Raw genomic sequence first — 26,151 nt, 5'->3', positions numbered from 1 at the left:
CCCACAATGAAAGAAATAAGAACTTCCTCTGTTCATCTGTTGTCAGAGAGAAAATGGGTTCTTACTTTGAATACCAGATGGAAATCAGGGTTGAGGACCAGTAGTGTTGCTATTTGAAACGTAAAACAGCTATGAAGACGTTGTTTGTACAATCTATTTGATTGCAATCTGTTTAGTTGCTAGATTAACCTATGGTTGTTGGATCAAACTATATGTTTGCTGGATCAATCTATTTGGTTTCAATCTATCGATATTGCAAAACAATGGTCATCATGATAAAAAGTATGTACAAATTAAGATCCAATCAAAACAATGGACAATTTCATGAAATTTACTGGGAACTCTTACCTGCATGAAACTTCTCAGTTTGATGAAATTAATGAAAAAGTCCAGATGCAAGATGCCAACAATGTTAAGTTAATAAAGATTCTGAGAATGCCTGCTACTGATTTTGATTTAAGGCTACATGGTCAGTTTGATCAAATGTTTGAGCATTTGAAAGAGTTAACAAGACGAATAAAGTCTTTTCCTAATCAAAGGAAACATGAAAATTTCAATAAACTACAAAACAGTATGATAGATACAGTAGGAAGTATAAAGAGCAAATATTTGTATTAACCGAATGAACAAAAGAACACGGCGATGCAATTGAAGTGCGTTGTGCAGAGCTCAGAAGCCAACTAAAACAAAATGCAAAAGTGCAGCCACGACTTCAGGTGGGCAGCCCTGCCAGTGACACTGCTGTTGGTGCTCCACCCCAGGAAACTCGTACTTCTGCCCTTGGAAACATCAAACAATTTCTGGAGACAATGCCACCATCAGAAAATTGCAGCCTACGTCAGATAGTCCTCTGAGACAGCGACACCGTCTGCACTCTGAAGAATTAGCCTATGTTGGACAACCCCTTGATACAGGGCCACCATCAGAAATCCGAGGAGTTACAGGATTGATATGGCATGGACTCTACAGCAGCCCCTAGCAACTCAATTGAGAATAACAGTGTAAAATAATTACTTATTTATTGGCGGGGGGGGGCACAGCTCAGAATAGCCCCTTCCGGCCCTTTGAGCCATGCCACCTAGCAACCCCTGATTTAACACCAGCCGAATCACAGAACAATTTACAATGGTCAATTATTATAGAAACATAGAAACATAGAAAATAGGTGCAGGAGTAGGCCATTCGGCCCTCCGAGCCTGCACCACCATTCAGTATGATCATGGCTGATCATCCAACTCAGAACCCTGTACCTGCCTTCTCTCCATACCCCCTGATCCCTTTACTCACAAGGGCCATATCTAACTCCCTCTTCAATATAGCCAATGAACTGGCCTCAACTGTTTCCTGTGACAGAGAATTCCACAGATTCACTACTCTCTGTGTGAAGAAGCTTTTCCTCATCTCGGTCCTAAAAGGCTTCCCCTATATCCTTAAACTGTGACCCCTCATTCTGAACTTCCCCAACATTGGGAACAATCTTCTTGCATCTAGCCTGTCCAATCCTTTTAGAATTTTATACGTTTCAATAAGATCCCCCCTCAATCTTCTAAATTCCAGCGAGTATAAGCCTAGTCAATCCAGTCTTTCTTCATATGAAAGTCCTGCCATCCCAGGAATCAATCTGGTGAACCTTCTTTGTACCCCCTCTATGGCAAGAATGTCTTTCCTCAGATTATTATTCTACCAACCAGTACATCTTTGGACTGTGGGAGGAAACCGGAGCACCAGCGGAAGCCCACATGGTCACAGGGAAAGCCTACAAACTCCTTACAGACAGTGACAGGAATTGAACCCGGGCCACTGGTACTGTAAAGCGTTGTGCTAACCACAGCATTACCGTGCCGCCCTAAATTGACAGCTATGTCACAGCTTGCTCCAATAAAGACCAAGGGAATGAAAACATACAGGAGAGAAAATGATACCATTGTTGACCAATGTATTGGCAGACTGACAGATTCATCAACTATTTTCAATGCCCTGAACCCATCACTCGAGTGGTTTACAGTCATTGATATTGCCAAGCATTCTGGTCCGTACCATTGGCACCTGAATATCAACCGTGGTTGACTCTTACAGTTGATGGTCAACAATACCAATGGACAGGCTACCACAAGTGCTCCACAACGATCCCACTATTTACCACATGGCTGAGTAACAATACCTGAGGGACTTACCAGCAACTGATTGGACTATATGTGGATGATGTTCTGATTATGTCCGAACTTGCAGTTCAGCATGAAAATGATGTGCTTTATTTGCGCAATTATCTATCCTGCAAGAATCACAAAGCAAATCTAGACAAGATACAAGTACAACAAGAGGAAGTAATTTACTTGGGATAGGAAATTTCCCAAGAGAAATGGGAAATCACTGAGGATTGCGCAGAAGTCGTTATGTCAGTAAGGTCACCCGCAACAGTTCATCAACCTCAATCATTTCTGGGTTTCTGCAATTCAACAGAGCACGGGATAATTCATATGCTGAAATTGCTCAAGCAGTCAACAATCTGCTGAAGGATAGTATGCACTCAGGTGGCCCTGTGACTCTACATTTTGATTTTTTTCAAACTTTAAATTTGACATTGTGTATTGCACCTGCATAAGGAATCCATGACACAGGCAGACTATTTATCCTGCATGTCAGCAAGAAACATGGCTACGTGATAGCAGTGATAACTGAAGAACATGGAGACTGACAGCGTCCTGTTGTATTATTCTGCTAATTTGCATAATGTAACAGATGCTGGAAAACCAAAGCAACAAACACAAAATGCTGGAGGAACTCAGCAGGTCAGGCAGCATCTATGGGCCGAGACCCTTCATCAGGACTACAGCATTAGGATGGGGCCCTTGTTTGTGAGCACTGCGGGCAACCTATCAGGCAGTCAAGACTGTTTGTAGCATCATGTTTGATCAAGTTTTAAACGTTCAATGTCTACGCTCAGTACACACTTTATTGACTTTATGAATAGGGTTTGAAGTAACAGTTGCATGGTGGTCCATGTGGCCTACTGTTCTTAAGGCAACTAATATCATCATTCAAAGAGCGAGTCCAGCAAATCCAGCTGTTCCCATCGGACATGGAAGGCTCTGATAACTATGCTTGAGTAAGAATAATAACATGACAGGAAGAGGGAAATTATTACAAAGAAACTCATTTATCAAACCCAGATCTAATTGTGTACACTGGTGGCTCCTTAATGATTGTGAGGGGAATTCGAATGGCTGGATGGGGAGATGTTTCTGAATCTGAAATGCTGGCATCATAAAGCATATTTCTGGTACTGTGGTACAACAGGAAGAACTAAAAGCTTTGATTGAAGTCTGTAAGTTGGCTGAAGGAAATCAGCCAATATCTATATCGACTCTTGATATGCTTTTGGAGTTGTTCATGATTTTGGAAACTTCAGGAGGCAAAGAGGATTATGTTGTAGGAACTCCAATCAAGAATGGCCAACTAGTACAAAATCTTATAGATGTTATGCAGGGGTATGTCAATATATACTGCACACTTCAAAGTATTCACTAATGCTAGGCATCCCTGCAGATCCAGAACAAACATGCACTCTCTTTATTGAACATTCCAGCAATTACAAAGTTGACATTATGCCTCTGATTCATTATTCTCAAGGGAGACACAAGTATATGATGCTCATGCCCCCCACATATAACCGTAAACTGGATCGTTTATGGTATAGAAATATAATCAACATGATTTAGGCAATATCACATTTGATCTTGTCATGTCTTATTCTGGGATATATCCACATCTAATGGTTCATGACTAGCCTGGGGTGTACACCATCTGGTCCAGGTGACCTATCTACATTCAGACCTTTCAGTTTCCCAAGAACCTTCTCTCTAGTAATGGTAACTTCACACACTTAAAGACCCCCTGACAGCTGGAACTTCCACCATAGAGCTAGTGTCTTCTACTGTGAAGACTGATGCAAAATATTTATTCACTTCGTCCGCCATTTCCTTGTCCCCCATTACTTCCAGAAATTCCAGCCATTGCTGCTCTGCCGTTATCTCTACCAGTGTTCTTTTCTGATCAATTCTGGCCAACTCCTCTTTCATGCCTCTGTAATTCCCTTTTCTCCACTCTAATACTGATACATCTGACTTTAGCTCCTCCTTCTCAAATTTCAGGATGAATTTGATCATATTATGATAATTTCCCCTCAGGGTTCTTTTATCTTAAGCTTTTTAGTCAATTCTGGTCCATTGCACAACACTCAATCCAGAATAGCTGATCCTTTAGTGGTCTCAACCACGAACTGCTCTAAAAAGCTATCTTGCAGGCATTAGAAATTCTCCCTCCTGGAGCACCTGGAGGAAACTCCTGCATTCCACGGAGAGGATGTACAAACTTCTTACGGAGGACGTCGGGACTGAATTCAGAATTCTGATGCCCCGAGCTGTAATAGCATTGCACTAACCGCTACACTAAATCTACGTCCACACTAGACCGGATAAATCTGTAACCGAAGCTTTTTCTCTTCGCTTTCACACTCCATCCACACTGAAACGGCATTTTCCTCCCCCCAAAATGGAGCTTTTCTAAAACACTCTCAGAGTGTTTAAATTTGAAAATGCCACTTGGGCATTGTAGTGTGTACGGGGTAACCGGAGGTTTTAAAAAACCTGTCGTCCCTGTCAACGGTGAAGAGACTATGGCTGTAGGAAATGTTTCCAGGGTGACCCCTCTGTGGGAGTGGGGAAGATTTTGGTGGGGCCACCCAGGGGTCTGTGTGTCCGTATGTGTAGCTATTGTAGTGGCTGTGAGGCTGGTATTGTGGTAGTGAAAAGTACTGGAGGGGAGCCATCATATTCCTCATCATTGCAAATCCCTCTGCAACAGAGTTGGTCAGTTTTTCAATGTTCATCGTCAGCTGAGGCATACTGCCTGTGAACTCCCTGTTGGTTGCCTCCATACGCTCCAGTGTTTGTTTTTTCAGTTTTAAGTCCTCCTGCGCGAGAGCCAACAGCTGTCCGTCATTTGGCAATCTCCTTTTAAGTTTTTCTAGTCTGTAACTGGACAAACGTGCAGCAAGTATACCATTTCCTCTTCGCTTCTTTTCTGTAGATGTGTCCTGCGCATGCCCAGTAGGAGGAGATTCGCCCAAATACGTGCTTTCAAATGGACAGAGGTATTTTCAAAAACGCCTGGTGTGGACGCCTATCGTTTTTACGCAAAACCAATGTTTTCAAAATTATCTGGTCTAGTGTGGACGTAGCCTAAGGAGGCATCCTTCAAAGAACAATACACACTTTACGTGCTGAAGTGAAGCCTACACCTCCCTTCCATGGAATTGGCTAGGATCTTGCTATTTAGGGTATGTTTCTCCTGCCATGAAATCTGCACACACCTCACCTTTACCTCCCAAGTCTAGAAGTAAATGTGACAGTTCAGAAGGAGATTCCTTTGTATCAATTTTATTCCCGATTTATGGTGCTGCAAGGAGTATAGAGAGATTAAAAATATTGCTGCAACCTTGGAAAGGCTAAGCAATGACACTGCTGATGCCTTGGGAAAAGGAACCACAGAAATGTTTGCCATGCACAAGATGGTTCTTCAAAATCCGATGGCATTAGATCTTCTCTTAGCAGTTAAGGTGCAAATATTTGCAGGTCTAGGCAAGGAGTGCTGTACTTACACACCTGACAAGTCTGAAGAAATAACTAATTTAGCTAATCATATTCATAAAGCAGTAGTTCAAATACATTATTGTGATGGATGGGATTTCTTTGACTGGATCCATTCAAGTCTGTGAAGCTGGGCTACACAGTATTATGAGTCATATTATTCATATTAATATACCTTATCGTAATTTACACATTTTTTACTTGTTTAATGCTAATCATTAATAGAATAGTTCAAGCTCACATAAGTGTGCCTACTAATCTGCCTAAACATGCAATAATCTTATGGAGGCGGAGGCAGAGGCAGAGCTGTGATAGTGCCAGAGGGCAGCTTCTTCAAGCTCATCTGCAGAAACAGCTTAACTTCTACCCTTAATGTTTCCTTTTTTCTCTCCTTTCCAAGGTGGATGGGGTTCTGTCAGCTCCCTTGACCTGCAGCGGCACTAAAACTGTGGTTCTTTATGGTGATGCTTACCGCTCCCGGAGCTCACCGACCAGCCGTTTTGCAGTTTCCCGAGGGCGCAGCCCAGAATACGAGTGCGCCTCTGGGGTGCTGAGGCTTTGCGGACCTGTGGATGAGCCATTTCCTGGCTGGTGTCATTGACTAAAACATCGTGGGAGGAAACAATATATTGTGAACAGCTGATTGGTTGTAGGGGGTCTCTGTACTCAGCAAATCGCTATCTCTTTCTCTCTTTCTCTTGACGGTGAGCAAGAGTTTTCCGTTGATTCTCAAGTCGGAAAACTCAGAAAAAAAGTGAAGCAGAAGACCTTAACATCATAGTCAAGGAGTTGTTTTTTTTTTTGTGTTTTTTAGTCTCCCCTCTCACTGTGTGACACCTCTCTTCCCCTTGTTAGGGAGGGAGAGAGCATGGCGAATTATTAGATGAACTGTTAGTTTTTGTTGCACTGCAGATCATGGTCTTACTTGGGGCTTTGTTATTCCTTGCTTAGTGGGTGGTGGAAGCTAATGCTTTTTGCTGTAGTATGTGGGGGAGGGGAAGTGTCGATGCCTTTCTGCTCCTTGTGCATGGGAAGTGGAGTAAGGGGTTCTAACATTTTTTACTGTCACTTATTATTTGGGGTACCCTTCTGTTTTCATAGACAGCTGCGAAAAACAAGACTTTCAGGTTGTATATTGTATACACTCTCTGATATTAAATACAACTATTGAACTATTGAATACTTTGAAGAATATATGCCTTTAATGTTTCATAACTTAAACAGTTTTTTGATTATTTTATACCTAATGTAGTTACCATAAGTTCTTCAGATGTAATGATTCTAAACGTGTGATTTAGAATCAAAATGGGGTTTGTTGGATTCGACTGTTTAATTCCTAGATTAGACTGTTTAGTTATTATTTTCTTTCCAGTTTAATAATTAATAAGTAGTTATTTTATGCACATAACAGTTTAATATGCTTCTAGTTATTATACAAGTATAATTCTTGAAAGGTCTGGAAATTTCTTTGTTCTGCATTATTTAATTAAGTGCTTTCCCATTGGTTAATTTGCAGTATTCAATATGTGTTTTTAATTGGTTAATTCTTATCCAGGAAAAAGTCATAAGCTACTCCTCAACAACATCACAAAGGACATTGATCCAAAACATTGACCTTGCTTCTGCCTCCACAGATAATGTTTGATCTGCTGAGTTTCTCCAGAAGTTTCATTCTTACCAAGAAAATTAACTTCAAAGAAGAGCAAACAAAAGGTTTATAAGAGAGAAAGACATAGGTGTTCCATTCTACTGGTTTCACAAATATTTTCCAAAATCAACTCCAAGATATCACTGGAGATACAACATGATGATATCATATATCAAATGGATGAATGTCTGCAGAGGGACATACGGTCTTAGTGTCACACAGCATGGTAACAGCCCCGTGGTCCAGTTATTCCATGCTGACCAGGATGCTCATCCAAACCACTCCCTATTTTTGTGTTTGGTCCATAAGCTTCTAAACCTTTCCTGTCCATGTATCTGTCCAACTATTTTTTAAAATTTTCTATAGTACATAACTCAGCCAATTCTTCTAGCAAAGTAATCTGTCCCTCAAGTTCCTATTAAATCTTTCTCCTCTTCTCTTATGTCCTCTAGTTCTTGATTCCCCAAGCCTGGGGAAAAGAATGTGCATTCACTCTAAGTCCCTCATGATAACAGACACTGTACAAATATCTTTGGTTAGGAAGAAAGAGTTTTATCTTATTGAACAGGAGAAGATATTTGAATAGAGGCCTCATCTATTGTCTCACATAGATGGCAAAGACATTTTTATGAGGAAGAAAGAGGTTGACCTTTCTTATTCCAGAAGATCATAAGACAAAGGAGCAGAAGTTGGCCAGTCAGCCCATCGAGTCTGCTCTGCCACTTTATCATGAGCTGATCCATTCTCCCATTTAGTCCCACTCCCCCGCCTTCTCACCATAACCTTTGATGCCCTGGCTACTCAGATACCTATCAATCTCTGCCTTAAATACACCCAATGACTTGGCCTCCACTGCCACCTGTGGCAACAAATTCCATAGATTCACCACCCTCTGGCTAAAATAATTTCTTTCCATCTCTGTTCTGAATGGACGCCCTTCAATCCTTAAGTCATGCCCTCTCGTACTAGACTCCCCCATCATGGGAAACAACTTTGCCACATCCATTCTGTCCATGCCTTTCAACATTCGAAATGTTTCTATGAGATCCACCCTCATTCTTCTAAACTGCAAAGAGTACAGTCCAAGAGAGGACAAATGTTCCTCATATGTTGACCCTCTCATTCCCGGAATCATTATAGTGAATCTTCCCTGTACCCTCTCCAACATCAGCACATCCTTTCTTAAATAAGGAGCCCAAAACTGCTCACAGTACTCCAAGTGAGGTCTTGCCAGCACCTTATAGAACCTCAACATTACATCCCTGCTCCTATACTCTATTCCTCTAGAAATGAATGCCAACATTGCATTCGCCTTCTTCACCACCGACTCAACCTGGAGGTTAACCTTAAGGGTATCCTGCACAAGGACTCCCAAGTCCCATTGCATTTCAGAACTTTGAATTCTCTCCCCATTTAAATAATAGTCTGCCCATTTATTTCTTCTGCCAAGGTGCATAACCATACACTTTCCAACATTGTATGTCATTTGCCACTTCTTTGCCCATTCTTCCAATCTATCCAAGTCTCTCTGCAGACTCTCTGTATCCTCAGCACTACCAGCCCCCCATCTATCTTCGTATCGTCAGCAAACTTAGCCACAAAGCCATCTATTCCATAATCCAAATCGTTGATGTACAACGTAAAAAGAAGTGGCCCCAACATGGACCCCTGTGGAACACCACTGGTAACCGGCAGCCAACCAGAATAGGATCCCTTTATTCCCACTCTCTGCTCCCTGCCAATCAGCCAATGCCCTATTCACATATGTAACTTTCCCGTAATTCCATGGGCTCTTATCTTGTTAAGCAGCCTCATGTGTGGCACCTTGTCAAAGGCCTTCTGAAAATCCAAATATACAACATCCACTGCATCTCCCTTGTCTAGCCTACTTGTAATTTCCTCAAAAAATTATAATAGGTTTGTCAGGCAGGATTTTTCTTTAAGGAAACCATGTTGAGTTCTGCCTACCTTGTCATATGCCTCCAGGTACTCCGTAACCTCATCCTTGACAATCGACTCCAACAACTTCCCAACCACCGATGTCAAGCTAACAGGTCTATAATTTCCTTTTTGCTTCCTTGCCCCCTTCTTAAATAGCAGAATGACATTTGCAATCCTCCAGTCCTCCCGAAGCATGCCAGAATCTATATTGACTTTTGAAAGATCATTGCTAATGCTTCCGCAATCTCCACAGCTACTTCCTTCAGAACATGAGGGTGCATTCCATCTGGTCCAGGAGATTTATCTACCCTTAGACTATTCAGCTTCCTGAGTACTTTCTCTGTCGTAATTGTGACTGCGCCCACTTCTCTTCCCTGCCACTCTTGAGTGTCCAGTATACTGCTGATGTCTTCCTCAGTGAAGACTGACACAAAACACTCGTTCAGTTCCTCCGCCATCTTCTTATCTCCCATTACAACTTCTCCAGCATCATTTTCTATCCGTCCTATATCTACTCTCACCTGTCTTTTACTCTTTATATACTTGAAAAAGCTTTTAGTATCCTCTTTGATATTATTTGCTAGCTTTCTTTCATAGTTCATCTTTTCCCTCTTAATGACCTTCTTAGTTTCCTTTTGTAAGTTTTTAAAAACTTCCCAATCCTCCATCTTCCCACTAATTTTTGCTTCCTTGTATGCCCTCTCCTTTGCTTTAACTTTGGCTTTGACTTCTCTTGTCAGCCACGGTTGCATCCTTTTTCCCTTCGAAAATTTTTTCTTTTTTTGAATATATCTTGTCTTGCACCTTCCTCACTTCTCGCATAAACTCCAGCCACTGCTCCTCGGCTCATCGCAGAAAAATCCCAATGGAAACCTTTCAAATTATTTTATATAGCATTTATGTGTATTGCAAGGCAAGCCAGCATTTGTTGCCCGTCAAAGAATGCCCTTCAGATGGTGGCAGTGAGATCCTCTCTTGAACTGTTTCAATCCTCCTCGTGGTACAGCAGTTTGCATACAGTGACATGCTTTGCCATTTCAGAAAGTTATTTACAGGTTGTCGTTCTGTTGTCCGAAGCATATTTCCTACCCTGAAAGATCTTTGATGAGCAGATGGGAAGTTTCATGGTCACTGTTCCTGAGAATTAATTTTTTAAAATTCTAGATTATATAATTAACTGTGTTTTCTCAGATTGGTAGGAGTTGGAATGTCTCCCAACCATAGTCCATTGCCTCTGCATTATTAGCTTAATAGCAGAATTCCTCTGTGCTGCTGTTCTTTAATAAATACTTGTGCACGCACAACAACAACAATAAATGAATTAATTAGTTCCTCACTCTAGTTAAGGGAGGAAATGTTGTCCTGATTTAGAGAGACTGCTCTCCCGGTTCCTTCCACTAGCAGTCCTGTTTCCGTGTATGCCTGGTCAAAGGGCCATATATCTTAAATCAGAGTCAGAATAGTCAGTGGCAAAGCTAGAAACACCTCACCCATGACTGAGTGGAAGTGCTGAACTCTCACACACATTTTCATATATAAGGTTAGCATAATGGGGTTGGGACATTCAGTGCAGGCAGGTAGAGAGGGATTACAAGTTTACTGCATGAGAGAATATGCCTGAGTGAAGGCCTCATCCTTTGGTTTACATGAATAGTGTGTTACTGCCCGTTATGCTGCTGGCACTTAGGGCAGCAAAGAAGATCCCCCATCTCTGGTGGTGTTCAGGGCTTCCTTCATCATGTCTGTAGCTCTCTCTCGATTTTCACTACTGTCAGTCATGCAAGTCCTGGGTGCAGATTCAGGAATACCTTCGCACTCAGGTGTAGGAAGATTCTTCATTGCTGTTTATGTAACAATTTTGTTTTACCAATCAGGGTTGTTAGCCCTGAGCTGAACCCCCAATCCCGGAGGAATGGTGAACCACCCTAAGTCTGGCCTCTACCCTTTGACCTGTTTGGCATGTGTGACCCTACCAAGAGCCAAAGCATAATGCCTTGACTCCAGCCAACATTGACTTTCAGGTCACTGAGGCACACAAGCCTTCAACCACGACAAGGTTGTGGTCCTCTTGGATATTAATGAATCTTATTCAAATACAAACAGGACGACACTTTTCCATTTCAAGCCATCATCGACAGATACGTTCATTTCCTTTCTTGTGCTGGACACAGTTTCTCACTATTCCAATGGACAGGCCAGCACGTGCCTTTTCACTCCACTGTATTAAGCCATAGATAGGGACTATACCTGGCACCTCAGACACTGCAGAGAAACATATATTTTACAGTGGATATATCATCAAGGTCTGACAAAGTGTTCCTTGCACCCTGTGAGAGGCTAGGGGAGAAACTACAGGGGCCCTACCAGAGATATTTAAAATATCGTTAACCACAAGTGAGGGGCTAGAGGATTGGTAGATAGCTAATGTTGTTCCATTGTTTAAGAAAGGCTCTGAGAATAAGCCATAAAATTATAGGCTAGTGAGCCTGGCATACATAGTGGGTAAATTATTGGAAAGTATTCTAAGAGACCAGATATATAAGTAATTGAACAGACAGGGACTGATTAGGGAGAGTCAACGTGGCTTTGTGTATGGTAGGTTATGTCTAACCAACTCTAAAGAGTTTTTTGAGGAGGTTAGAAGGAAAATTGATGAAGGTAAGAGAGTGGATGTTGTCTACATGGACTTTAGCAAGGCCTCTGACAAGCTCCTGCATGGGAGCTTAGTCAAGAAGATTAGGTCACTTATAATTCAAGGTGAGGTAGCAAATTGGATTTGACATTGGCTTTGTGAGAGAAGCCAGAGAGTGGTAATAGATGGTTGCTTCTCTGACTGGAGACCTGTGACCAGTGATGTGCCGAGAGACCAGTGCTGGGTCCTTTGCTGTTTGTCATCTTAATCAGTGATCTGGATGGTAATGTGGTAAACTGCATTAACAAATTTGCGGATGGCACCAATATTGGGAGCATAGCGGACAAGCTGCAAAAATAGACTGAAAAATGGCAGATGGAATTTAATGCAGACAAGAGTGAGGTGCTGCACTTTGGGAGGACCAACCAGGTTAAGACTTAAATAGTGAGCAGTGGCATTGTGGGGTGCAGCAGAACAGAGAGATCTGGGAATACAGAATCAAAATTCCTCGAAAGTGCCATCACAGTTGATAGGGTCGTAAAGAAAGCTTTTGGCACATAGGCCTTCAGAAATCAAAGTATTGAGTACAAGAGTTGGGTTGTTATGTTTACGTTGTATAAGATGTGGTGAGGCCTAACTTGGAGGGTTGTGTGCAGCTTGGTCACCTACCTACAGGAAAGATGTCAATAAGGTTGAAAGAATACAGAGAAAATTTACAAGGATGTTGCCAGGACTTGAGGACCTGAGATACAGGGGAAGTTTGAATAGATTAGGACTTTATTCCTTAGAGCATAGAAGAATGAGAGGAGATTTGACAAAGCTCTACAAAATTATGAGGGGTATAGATAGGGTAAAGGCAAGTAGGCTTTTTCCACCGAAGTTGAGCAAAACTAGAATCAGGTCATGGGTTAAGGGTGAAAGGCGAAATGTTTTAGTGGAGCATGAGGGGGAATTTCTGCACTCAGTCGGTGGTGAGAATGTGGAATGAGCTGCCAGCAGAAGTGATGGATGCAGGTTTGGTTTCAACACTTAAGAGGAATTTGGATAGGTACGTGGGTGGGAGGGGTATGGAGAGCTATGGTCCAGGTGTAGGTCGATGGGACTAGGAAGATAAATAGTTCAATATGTTCAAGATGGGCCAAAGGCTTCTGGCCTACTGGTCTTCAGCAGTCAGGGCACTGAGTAGAGAAGTTAGGATGTTAAGTTGAAATTGTGCAAAATATTGATAAGGCCACATCTGAAATATTTTGTTCCATTTTGGCCACACTGCTGTAGGAAAGATGTTATTAAGTTGGACAGAACGCCGAGGAGATTTAATAGGATGTTTCTGGGACTTGAGGGACTGAGTTATAGGGAGAATTTGATTAGGTTAAGACATCTTATTAGGAAACTGAGGGGTAACTTTTTCACACAGAGTGGTGTGATTCCATGGAGAGTAGAAGATTGAGGGGTGACTTTATAGAAACATGTAAAATCATGAGTGGTATGGTTCAAGTGCGTGTACATGATTCCCCCCCCCCCAAGGGAAAGGGAACCAAAAACTACAGATCATAGATTTAAGGTGAAAGGTGGCAGTTTGGTTTATTGCTTTCATATGTAGCAAAGTACAGTGAAAATCTTGTTTTACTTACCACCCCTTCTGATTAATTCATTACAAAGGTGCATGGAGTGAATACAAGGAAAATCAATAATAACTTTCAGAATAAACTGTTATAGTACCGAGAAAGAACAGAGCAAGCAGAAAATTAGAAGTATGGTCAAAGCAAGATAGAATGTGAGGTCAAGAGTCTATCTTACTTTACTATGGAAATATCAAATAATCTCATAATAATGGTAGAAGATATAAAGGGGAGCTAAGGGGCAATTCATTACCCAGAGGATGGTCAGCATAGGGATTGAGTTGACAGAGGAAGTGGTTGAGTTAGGCACAGTAATAACGTGTAAAAAGTACATAGCATAGGTACAAAACAACTATTACATCAGATGCACCAGTGTTAATTAATGAGTATGGACTGCCCCTCAAGACAGCTCCGGATTTACCGGTGCAAGTTCCCATCCTTTATGCAGCACATGGCGGTCACGTGAGAGGAGGTATCACATGAGGTAGCATAGTCTGGTTTTCCTCATACGTAGGCACACTTTCCAGCCGGGATCACTGAGAGGTCCACGTCTGGTTCCCCTCCCTCTGGGCATCCTACAGACTCCTCTAAACAGATTTTCAGAGCCACAGCAAGCTCCAGCTCTCTCACAATTATATATTTTCTGCCTGCCCGTGGACTTTTAATTTTTCAGTCAATTGTTCAAATGATTCCATAGGGAGTTGATATGAAATGTAATGAATAACTGGCAATCTATTCCTTGGTTCACTCCACTGGGTTTTAATCTTAGTAACATGAATATCCATTAACGTTTATTTTTCTGTTCTATTGCTGGTCGGTGCTTCCTCCTTCAGCTAATTCCAACTCACAGCCGTTGGAGCAGTAACTTATCCCTTTAGATGCTCAGTAGTTGTGATTTGTGGGATTTTCCGTGCCGGGCAGAAAACAGGTCCTTATCATTAGATTGAAGGGCAGTCACTTAAGACATAGAGGTGAGGGAACTTCTCCTCGCAGAGGGTGATGAATCACTGGGATTCACTAACACAGTGGTTTATGGAGGCTAGAATATTGTGGGGGTATTTTAGATTAGATTAGATTATGAGGACACTCAGTCCTCGTTTATTGTCATTTAGAAATGCATGCATTAAGAAAAGACACAATGTTCCTCCAGAGTGATATCACAAAAAAACAGGACAAACCAAAGACTAACACTGACAGAACCACATAATTATAACATATAGTTACAGCAGTGCAAAGCAATACCATAATTTGATAAAGAGCAGACCATGGGCACATAAAAAAAAGTCTCAAAGTCCAGATCGACTCCTGACAGTCCCCGATAGCAGGCGGCAAAAGGGAGAAACTCCCTGCCATAAACCTCCAGGCACCGACAACTGCCGATGCATTGGAAGCACCCGACCACAGCCGACACTGAGTCCGTCCATCCGAAAACTTCGAGCCTGCGACCAGCCCCTCCGATACAGCCTCCCAAGTGGCATCCTCTGCCGAGCACCTTCGACTTCGCCCCAGCCGCCGAAACAAGCAAAGCCAAGGATTTGGGGCCTTCTCCTCCAGAGATTCCAGATCACACAGTAGCAGCAGCAGTGAAGAAGGCATTTCAGAAGTTTCTCCAGATGTTCCTCCGTACTCTCACGTCTGTCTCCATCAAATCAGAATTGTGCACGGTACCCTACTTGACACATAACAGATATCATTCAGCGGAATGGCCACGCGCTGCGTCGCGTCACCATCTTCTCCTCCTCTTTACACCAGTTAAAGAGGAAACTAGTGTTTTGAACGAACAGGGAATTGAGGGCTATGGGGAACTGGCATAGGAGAGGAGATGAAGTCTCGGGCAGATCAGCCATGATCAAATTGAATAGGAAAGGGCAGGTTTGAGGGGTTGAATGACATACTCCTGCTTCCATTTTCTTCAGGTTAATTATCATTCTTCCATATGTGGATACCCATTAATACAGCCAAACAAAATCGTGTTACTCTGGTGCCAAGGGGCAAAATACAATACCAGCAGTTACATATAGCACAAGGCACTATAAGGTATTAGTAAAATGCAGTCTCACAAAAAATATATACATATAGTCCAATACCCTGAGTGCATGAATGTTGTAGCAGTCTGCAGTTGAAAACAATACAGCTTTTTTTCTATCAGGCAAACACTGGGGGGGGGGGGGGGGCGGCAGCACCGACACCAGCTCACCAAAATACCTCTGGTGGTGTGCACCAGCTTCAGTGCCTCTCTCCTGGGTGGCTGCAAACAGGAGACTCTGTGGCTTGAGGCCTAGATCTCACTATGACCAAAGCCAGGCAGCTCCCGGGCTATCTGCCCCTGCTGTCCACCAATAAGTCAGCGAATCGGGCTTGCAGCGTTCCATATTAACAATGTTCAACAAGATCTTGTGATCACAAGAAAAACAACTAAGGCAATCACTGTCTGTTAGACTGCACGCCACCTTCACGCATCGACTCCTCCAACATCTCTCTGACGCAGGCAGCAACACAATCCGTACCAAATCCAGCTCCTTCAGTTTCTCCACCAACAAGCAACTCTATATGCAGTACTTTGAGTTCTTGATATTCAACAGGATCTTGTGATCATGAAAAATATGTTTAAAAAGGACACTAACGGAATCAGAATCAGAATCAGGTTTATTATCACTGGCATGTGACGTGAAATTTGTTAACATAGCAGCAGCAGTTCAATGCAATACATAATATAGAAGAAAAAAATTACTGTATACATATATTGAATAGATTAAAAATCATGCAAAAAAACAGAAATAATATATATTTTGAAAGTGAGGCAGTGTCCAAGGGTTCAATGTCCATTTAGGAATCGGATGGCAGAGGGGAAGAAGCTGTTCCTGAATTGCTGAGTGTGTGCCTTCAGGCTTCTGAACCTCCTACCTGATGGTCGTCATTGTATTGTCGTCTGAACCCTTAGTGCCTAGATGGCACATGGGGCCTCCCGACCTGATGGTAACGATGAGAAAAGGGCATGCCCTATGCTGAAGGTCCTTAATAATGGACACTGCCTTTCTGAGACACCGCTCCTTGAATTACAGTAATTATATATCTGTATATTAAATAGTTAAGTTAAAATAAGTAGGTTAAAAACAGAAATAAATGAAAAAGGAGTGAGGTCATGTTCATGGGTTCAATGTTCATTTAGAAATCATATGGCTGAGGGAAAGAAGCTGTTCCTATAAGCCACTGAGATTGAACCCGCTGCCATCTTACCACCATTTTATGCTCCTATATCTATATCCACCATCAAACTGTACTAATCTCACTTGATAGCATTTACACTAATAGCCTTGATGAATTGAGAGCCTGTCTCGATACCTCTTATAAGTTGTGAGAGTACTGACTTCCGCCTCCTATATCACTGTAACATGCTTAGAGACATGGACCATCAAGGAAACACAACTGTTCACTGGGACGGTTTAACCCTGGCAAAAACAAAAGCGTGAATCCCTGGAAGGTGGGTTTTGCTCCGTGAGGAAAGATTAAGCAGAGTGGGCGCACACTCCCTGGACAAGCGCTCTAATTGCCAAAGCTTGGAAGGCTACGGGCCAAGTGCTGTTAAATGGGATCAGTGGAGATTAGTGCAATGGTTAGCATGGACATAGAGTCATAAGGTTGTACAGCACAGAAACAGCTCCTTGGGACCACCAAGTCCTTGCCAAGACACCTATACTAATCCCATTTTCCCAACCAGTGAGCAGGTACAACTCTAAGGAGTAGGCGGAGCTTGGAAGAATGAGATATCATCACAAAGAAATGTATAAAATCCTTACAGGACTGTACAAAGTATGCTGTATATCGGATGATGTTTCCCTCTGGCTGAGAATCCTAGGCAAGCAGCTGTTGCAGACTCAAATAAAGCGTTGTCCATCAGATGCAACAAGTTCAAAGTTCAAAGTAAGTTTATCATCAAAGTACGTACTGTATATGTCATCATATACTACCCAAAGGTCCATTTTTTGCCAGCATTTACAATACAAGAAAGAAATACAACAAAATCAATTAGAAAAATACACACAAAGACTGACAAAAACCAATATGTGTAAGACATGCTGTGCAAACACAGAAAGAGCAATAAATAAACAAACAAACAAACAAGAACATGAGTTGTAGAGTCCTTGAAAGTGAGTCTATAGGTTATGAAATCAGTTCAGTGTCGAGGTGTGTGAATTATCGACTCTAGTTCGGTAGCCTGACGGTTGAAGAGTTATAACTGTTCCTGAAGCTAAAGCTCCTGGACCTCCTTCCCGATGGCAGCAGCGAGAAGAGAGCATGGCCTGGGAGGTGGGGATTCTTAATGATGGATGCTGCTTTCTTGTAGCTGACTGAAAGGCTGGTAAATCTCTGGAATTCTCTAACCATATGGCTCAGCCATATTCAAGAGAAATTTTTGGATTTTTAAATGTTAAGGGAATTAAGAGAACATATTGGTGTGGAATAAAAAGACGTTGCCTGACAGAAAGCAAGAATTAGACATAGTTGGCAAGATGTAATGTGAGGAGCTGGTGCTAGAGTCCCAACACTTTATAACTCATACATTGAATTATAACACACTTTATAATTCATACATTCAGTGCTATTGCTGGGGCCTGCTCTGAATTTGTGAGGCTCAACATAAATTGGGGGACTGTTTGATTGAGCACCTCCACTCCACCTGCCAAAAGCAGGACATTCAGTGGCCAAACATTTTAAGTCCAATTCGCATTCTCGTCCTGACAAGTAAGTTCATGGCCTCTTCTTGTGCCAAGATGCGGCCAGCCTCAGGGTGGAAGAACAAGACCATATATTCTGTCTGGGTAGCCTCCAACTTGATGGCATGAATATCAATTTCTCCTTCTGGTAAACAAATTTTTCACCCTATCACCTCTATTCCCCACTCTGACCTCTTACCTCTTCTCACCTGCCTATTACTTCCCCCCGGGTCCCTTTCTCCTTCCCTTTCTTCTATGATCCACTCTCTTTTCCTATCAGATTCCTTCCTCTCCAGCCCTTTTTCTTACCCACCTGGCTTCACCTATCACCTTCTAGTTATCCTTCTTCCCCCCATCCCAGCTTTTTATTCTGTCATCTTCCCCCTTTCTTTCCAGACCTGAGGAAGGGTCTTGGCCTGAAATGATGTCTATTGAGTTCTTCCTGCTGAGTTCCTCCAGCATTTTGTGTGAGTTGTTTTGGATTTCCAGCATCTGCAGACTTTCTCATGTTTGTAATTTATGTAACTATTTTGATTGAAGACAATACAGTTGTTGCATTTTCTAAACCATTACCCTCCACAGATGCTGACTGACCTGCTGAGAAACTCCAACTTATTCTTTGTTGCTCCAGATACCAGCATCTGCTGTCTCACTTCTTCAAATCTCTTTTCCTGCTGCAGGATTTCAACACAAAATGTCAATATTTCCTTTCCTCCCAGATATGCTGCCTGACCTGCTGAGTTATTCCAGTAAATTGTTTGTTGCTTTGTAGTCTAGCATTTACAAACTCTTGTGCCTCCAATTACAATTCCATTGGATGTCTGTACCTTAAAGGAATTTTCAATGGCAAGTTGTGTATTATTTCTATAAATGCCAATCATTACCTGGCCACCGCTTTTTAATACATTCTCTCACTTAACTCTCCATAGTCTTCACTTCCACATTGAAGTTTAACATTTCAATCTCTATGTAAAATGCCCTTATCCAAAGTTTTCTTCACAACAAATTATCATCAAAGAAAATAAGATTCATAAAGCAATTTTCATTTGCTTCTTCAACATATTGATCTGGAAATACATCTGATATTACGTTTGTATATATATTGATTAAAATCACAGATAATTATTTTATTTATTTATTTATTTAGCAATACAGTGATGAACAGGCCCTTCCCACTGCCCAGCCACCCACCTTTTTAATTACCTAGTTACAGGACAATTTGCAATGACCAATTAACCTTTTAACCCATATGCCTTTGGTCTGTGGGAGGAAACCAGAGCACCCAGAGGAAACACACACACTCACGGGAAAGGGCAAACAAAGTTCTTACAAAGGATGCCAGAATTGAACTTCAAATGGGGTGGAGTTAAGATGGCACCAAATGGCTGCCTCTTGGAGCTCAGCCGTGAAAACTGCTTAAATTCCTCTCTTTCAGTGTCTTTATTTTGCTTTTCAAGCTGGGTTTGGTTCTGATCTGCAACGTCACTCAAACTGTTTTTTCTTGACAGATGAGTTCCCACTCTCGTGGCTCACCAACCAGCTGTTTCCCGACATTCTGCAGGTGCATCGTGGAAGACGCGCCTCCGGAATGCAGCCTTGCAGACAACCTATTCTAGGCCGGTGCCACTGACTGAGGCATCATGGGAGAAGAAACATCAGGGTTTCATAGAACAGATGCTGCGGACGGAGGTCTCTGTGCTCGGACAATCACTCTCCCTCTCTTCCTCTCAATGATGGGGAGGGTTTGCTGCTGATTCTCAAAGCGGCAAATCTGGGAACAAAAAATAACACAGGACAGGACAGACTGGAACATTGTAACAGCAGCTGTAACTGGTCCCTCCTTTCGCTATGAAATGAGTGACACCTCTCTGTCCCTTGTTAGTGAGAGAAGGAGAGCCTGTGGCATGTCAGACTGTCGGGTAAACAATAGTTTTTGTTGACTGCAGCTCACGGTCTCTCTTTGGGTGCTTTGTTTTTGCTGCTTGATGGGTGGTGATCGCTGAGGCCTTTGCTGAAATGGGTGGAGGGGAGGGAGGGGGGTTGATACTTTGCTGCTGGTTGCGTGGGGAAGGGGTAGAGGGGGCTTCGGGGCTCTAATGTTTTTTTGTCATTCATTCTTTTGGGGTTCTTCTGTTTTTCATGGATGTCTGTGAAGACTAAGAATTTCAGGTTGTATACTGTATACATTCTCCGATAATAGAACTGGACCATTTGAATTCCTGCATGCCCTGAGCTCTAATAGTCATAGTCATAGTAGTCATAGTCATACTTTATTGATCCCGGGGGAAATTGGTTTTCGTTACAGTTGCACCATAAATAATAAATAGTAATAGCACCATAAATAGTTGAATAGTAATATGTAAATTATGCCAGCAAATTAGGAAATAAGTCCAGGACCAGCCTATTGGCTCAGGGTGTCTGACCCTCCAAGGGAGGAGTTGTAAAGTTTGATGGCCACAGGCAGGAATGACTTCCTATGATGCTCTGTGCTGCATCTCAGTGGAATGAGTCTCTGGCTGAATGTACTCCTGTGCCCACCCAGTACATTATGTAGTGGATGGGAGACATTGTCCAAGATGGCATGCAACTTAGACAGCATCCTCTTTTCAGACACCACCGTGAGAGAGTCCAGTTCCATCCCCACAACATCACTGGCCTTACAACTAATAGTTTCACACTAACCTCTACACTGCCATGGATCCCCTGTGTTATTATATAATACTTTTAATTTCCTGGATTATGCCACACCCAAGATTAAAACTAATATTTAGAGACCTATAATTAATTCACATCCCAAATGCATTCCATTTCTTAGCTCGACCCATACTAATTCTGCCTCTGCATCATAATGTGTCAAGCTAATACCATTTGTCTCCACTGCACTGATCTCACTTTTATCACAGAATTACACCATTACCTTTCACTTTCTTGTTACTTGCCCTTTCTAAACATTAAATATCATGGAATGGTAAGTTCCCAGTTTTAGTCACCCTGAAGTCATTTTTCAGTAACAGTAATTAGATTGTATCCATTTCAAAGTTCAAAGTTCAAGGTAAATTTATTCTCAAAATGCATATATGTCACCCTGAGATTCATTTTCTTGCTGGCATACTCAATAAATCCATAATAGAATCAATGAAAACATCACCAACTCGGGAGTTCAACCAACGTGCAAAGAAACAACAAACTGTGCAAATACAAAATGAAAGAAATAATAATAATAATAAATATATAAGCAAAAGTATTGAGATCATCAGGCAAAGAGCTCTTGAAAGTGAGTCCATAGGTTGTGGGCATAGTTCAGTGATGGGGCAAGTGAAGTTGAGTGAAGTTATCCCCTTTGGTTGAAGAGCCTGATGGTTGAGGGGTAATAACTGTTCCTGAACCTGGTGGTGAGAGTCCTGAGGCTCCTGTACCTCCTTCCTGATGACAGTGGTGAGGAGAGAGCATGACCTGGGTGGTTTCCTTTTATTTGTTCCATTAATTAAGTTACCGTCCTGAACTATTAACCTTCCTGATACAGCCAGAATTTGCTCTGCACTGTTTAATCCTCCCCACTGTTATTCCATCAACAAACCTCCTTTCTTCAACTGCTTTCACTCAATTTTCCAAACAGAGAAAGGAACAAAGCAAGTGACTGAGCCACAACAACTAATTAGCTTTACAGAAAGGGTTGATACAACAACCTGTCATCCAAATATGTGAGCTACTGCATTTTAGACAATCCAGATAAATGTGAGGAATTGCACTTTGGAAAACCAAACTAGTGTATGACATACACTATGTATGTAATGAATGGTAGGGCTCCGGAGAGTGTGATGGAATAGAGGGACCTAGGAGTGAAAGAGTTTACTGAAAGTGCCATCACAAATAGGTAGGGTAAAAGGGATATGAGAGGATCATGGGACAGAAGGCCCAGGGAGAAGGAAAAGGGGGAGCGGGGGAAAAACCCTGAGGATGGGCAAGGGGTATAGTCAGAGGGACAGCAGGAGAAAAAGGAGAGAGAGAGAGAAAGAATGTGTGTATATAAATAAATAACGGATGGCCAATCACCTGTCCAGCTCTTGGCTCCATCTATCCCCCTCCTGTCTTCTCCTATCATTTTGGATCTCCCCCTCCTCCTCCCACTTTCAAATCTCTTACTAGCTCTTCCTTCAGTTTGTCCTGACGAAGGGTCTCGGCCCAAAACGTCAACTGTACCTCTTCCTAGAGATGCAGCCTGGCCTGCTGCGTTCACCAGCAACTTTGATGTGTGTAGCTTGAATTTCCAGCATTTGCAGAATTCCTCGTGTTAATGGAACATTCGCTGGGCTGCTGGAAAGTATTAGTTCCAGTCTGCACACTAGAATAACTTATGCAACCAGGTGAGTAACAAAATATTTTGTGCATAACTGTACCCTCTCCCCAAAAAATGTCTGAAATTTACAGTGCTCTAGCCTGGGCTCACTGGTGTGCTTCGGACATATGAAACAAGTCATTTGGCTTTACTTTTCAATAAGAGCAAGATTGATCTGTTTGCATTATTTTCCTGTATCAATTTGATATCAATTGATTCCCTTTATATCTGAAAATCGATCAGTCTGTCTTGAATATTATCAGTGCCTGAGCCTCCACTGCCTCTTTGGGTAGAAAATCCCAAAAATGAGCCACAAATTGGGTGAAGAATTTTCTTCACATCGCTGCCTGAATGGCAGACCCATTTTGAGCCTAGTTTGCACCTCATATTGTAGTCTGCACTGCACATTCTCCATAACTGTAGCACTCTATTCTACACTCAGTCATTGCTTTTCTCTGGTACTGATGGTGATGAAATGGTCTGTACAGATGGCATGCAAAGCAAAGATTTCCACTGTACCTCAGTACATGTGACAATAATAAACCAATTTATAACTTCACAATTTTTTTCTTGACACCCACAGAGAGGGGAAACGCCGTCACTGCATCTGTCGTGTCAAGACCTAAAAAAATACATTCTTGGCAATGAAATCATTTCTCACTCTCCTGAGATCTGGAATATAGCAACAATTTGCTTAACTCCTCCTCAGAGGACAGGACCCCAGTCACAGGAATGACTGCATTTTCTCTTTCACAAGGATATCCTTCTTTAGGCAGGAGACCTCTTACAATAAAGGCAACTATTTATCACTTTAATTGCTTGCTGTACTAGTGTGCTAGATTTCAGTGATTTGTGTGCAAAGACCTCACTTCCCATTATTTTTCGGCTTGTTCATTTTGTGCCAGCTCACACTGCAGAGGGAGGGAACTGATGCAAATGCTGTACGGTTATTTACTCATATCACTTGACATAACATCATACACCTCATATACACAAGCATACATTTGTGCAATAGAGGTTATCTCCACCCCCCACACACAGAAGCAGCAGCTTACCAACACCTATACACGCACACACTAACTCACTACGCACACATACATCAACACCTTGCACTCATACACATGCAACTCACCAACACATACATATAAACACACATGCCAACACACTGAGATGCAGACGTGTGCACCAACTCACAAAAACACATTGAAAAACAGACATATCAATACAACTATACATATGTACCAAGTCACCAAAACACACACACACACACACACACACACACACACACTGCAAAAACAACAATCTGCTGAAGAAACTCAATGCGTCAAGCAGCATCTGACAGGAAAAGAGATTTATTGAAGTTTTGAGAGGTTTCAACCTAAAATATTGATAGGCTCCTTCACCCCACAGATGCTGCTCGACCCAGCAAGTTCCTCCAGAAGATTCTTTCTTGCTCTAAATTCCAGCAGCAACAGCCTCTTTCTTCCAGTAAGATAAGATTATAGGACCATAAGACATAGGAGCAGAATTAGGTCATTTGGCCCATCGAGTCTGCTCTGCCATTCAATCATGGCTGATTATTTTTTAACTTACCTCAGCCCCACTCCCCAGCCCTCTCCCCGTAACCTTTGATGCCATATCCAATCAAAAACCGATCAAGCTCTGCCTTAAATATAGCCAATGACCTGGCCTCCATAGCTGCCTGTGGTAATAAATTTCACAAATTCACCACCTTCCGGCTAAACAAATGTCTTTGCATTTCTGTTTTAAATGGATGCCCCTCTATCCTGAGGCTGTGCCCTCTTGTCCTAGACTCCCCCAGAACGGAAACATCCTTTCCACATCTACTCTGTCTAGGCCTTTCAACATTCAAAAGGTTTCAATGAGATCTCCCCCCCCCACCCCCGCATCATTCGGAGCAAAAAGGCTGCGGGTGAACGGCTAAGGAATTCCGGAGCGAAGGCAGTTTTACTACTTGGGGTAAAAGAGAGACAAGACTGCGCAGGTGCGTGATGTCAGCCAGTACAGCAGGAAAAGTTTAAAAAGAGGACCGCCATATCCAGCGGGCAGCAGAGTGAGAGGTAGCAGAGCGGTAGGGCTTTGGCTCAACGGGCTTAGGTGGTAACAAGGTGCGGTTGGTTTACCTGTGTTAATTGAGGAAAGGAAGTATGTGTGTGAGGCCAGTTTTCTGTGCTCGGTGTCAGATGTGGGATGTCTGGGACTCTCCCAGCCTACAGTGGCCATTTCCAAATTTCCAAAAAGGAGGACATTGCATATGTGGTCATGGGTTACAATATATATACAGTGCGTTTCAAAAAAATTATTTTTTATAAAATTTAAACCATATTGCAAAAACAACAAATGCAAACAGATGATCACTTTGGTTATCTTATTAAATAAAAATTCTAACATGATTTTTTTTGTCTATACAAATCCAGCAAAAACCTAGCTATTTCATCATTAATCAGTGATTTTCTGCCAGAGCCCTTTTTCCTATTCAATAATTCATCATTCTGCATATTATATACATGTATTCATACAGTATAAATAAAGAACTGAAAGAAATGAATATTCATTTTTACTCCTGCTGAAGCAGATATGCTAACCAAATTAACTTACTTCACAAACTAAAGGAAATAGCCTACTTAGGGCCTACCATGGACTGCCAGGTATAGATGTCTATTTTTTGTATTTCTGCCCTTTACTTGCCATCTCCAGGATTTCTCTGTTGGCCAGGAGTTTTTTGTACATGGCTGGGCACTCTCCTGAGAAGTTGTTACATATTTGGAGCTCTGCTTTGACTGAGTCCACTTGTAGACGGTTTCTCTCATTTCTCCAAGCTGAGGTCATCATTGAAAAAATATGTTCCGTGTGAGCATTGCTGCATGGAATAGAGGAGATATAAGCACTCACCTTCTTCAGGTTTGTAAAAGAGACCTCAGATTTACTGAACAGCTTGAGATAATGTTCTTCACTATGGCTATCTACCATCTCAGGAGTATTGATAATTGCCTCCATAATCCCGTACTCTTCATATAATTCATCCATATCAGTATCTTGAAGGTTACAGGCCTTGACTGCATCGCAGAATTCTCCAAAAGGTATGGCACTTGTTAGGCTCAATTTTGACACTTTGTTGTGAAAGCTGTTTTCAGAGAAGTCATACCATTCACTTAAGTACCTTATGACTCTTTCATAGAAAACAATGAAGTCTGCTTCACATTTCTTAGACACATCAGGGGTAAGCTGGCTAAGCCTGGTGTTCACTAATTTATTTCAAGGCATCCATTAGTCTTGCGAGACCATGGATCTGCGCCTGGAAAGTCTTCACTCTCCAGGGCGCAGGCCTGGGCAAGGTTGTATGGAAGACCTGCAGTTGCCCATGCTGCAAGTCTCCCCTCTCCACGACACCAATGTTGTCCAAGGGAAGAGCATTAGGACCCATACAGCTTGGCACCAGTGTCATTGCAGAGCAATGTGTGATTAAGTGCCTTGCTCAAGGACACATCACGTTGCCTCGGCTGGGGCTCGAACTCACGACCTTCAGGTCACTAGTCCAATTCCTTAACCACTTGGCCATGTGCCCACATATTCGCTGCAAAGACAAAAAAC

This window comes from Mobula birostris, chromosome 2, assembly GCF_030028105.1.
Source record: "Mobula birostris isolate sMobBir1 chromosome 2, sMobBir1.hap1, whole genome shotgun sequence".
NCBI classification, from domain to species: domain Eukaryota; kingdom Metazoa; phylum Chordata; class Chondrichthyes; order Myliobatiformes; family Myliobatidae; genus Mobula; species Mobula birostris.
This window is presented reverse-complemented; position numbering follows the sequence as displayed.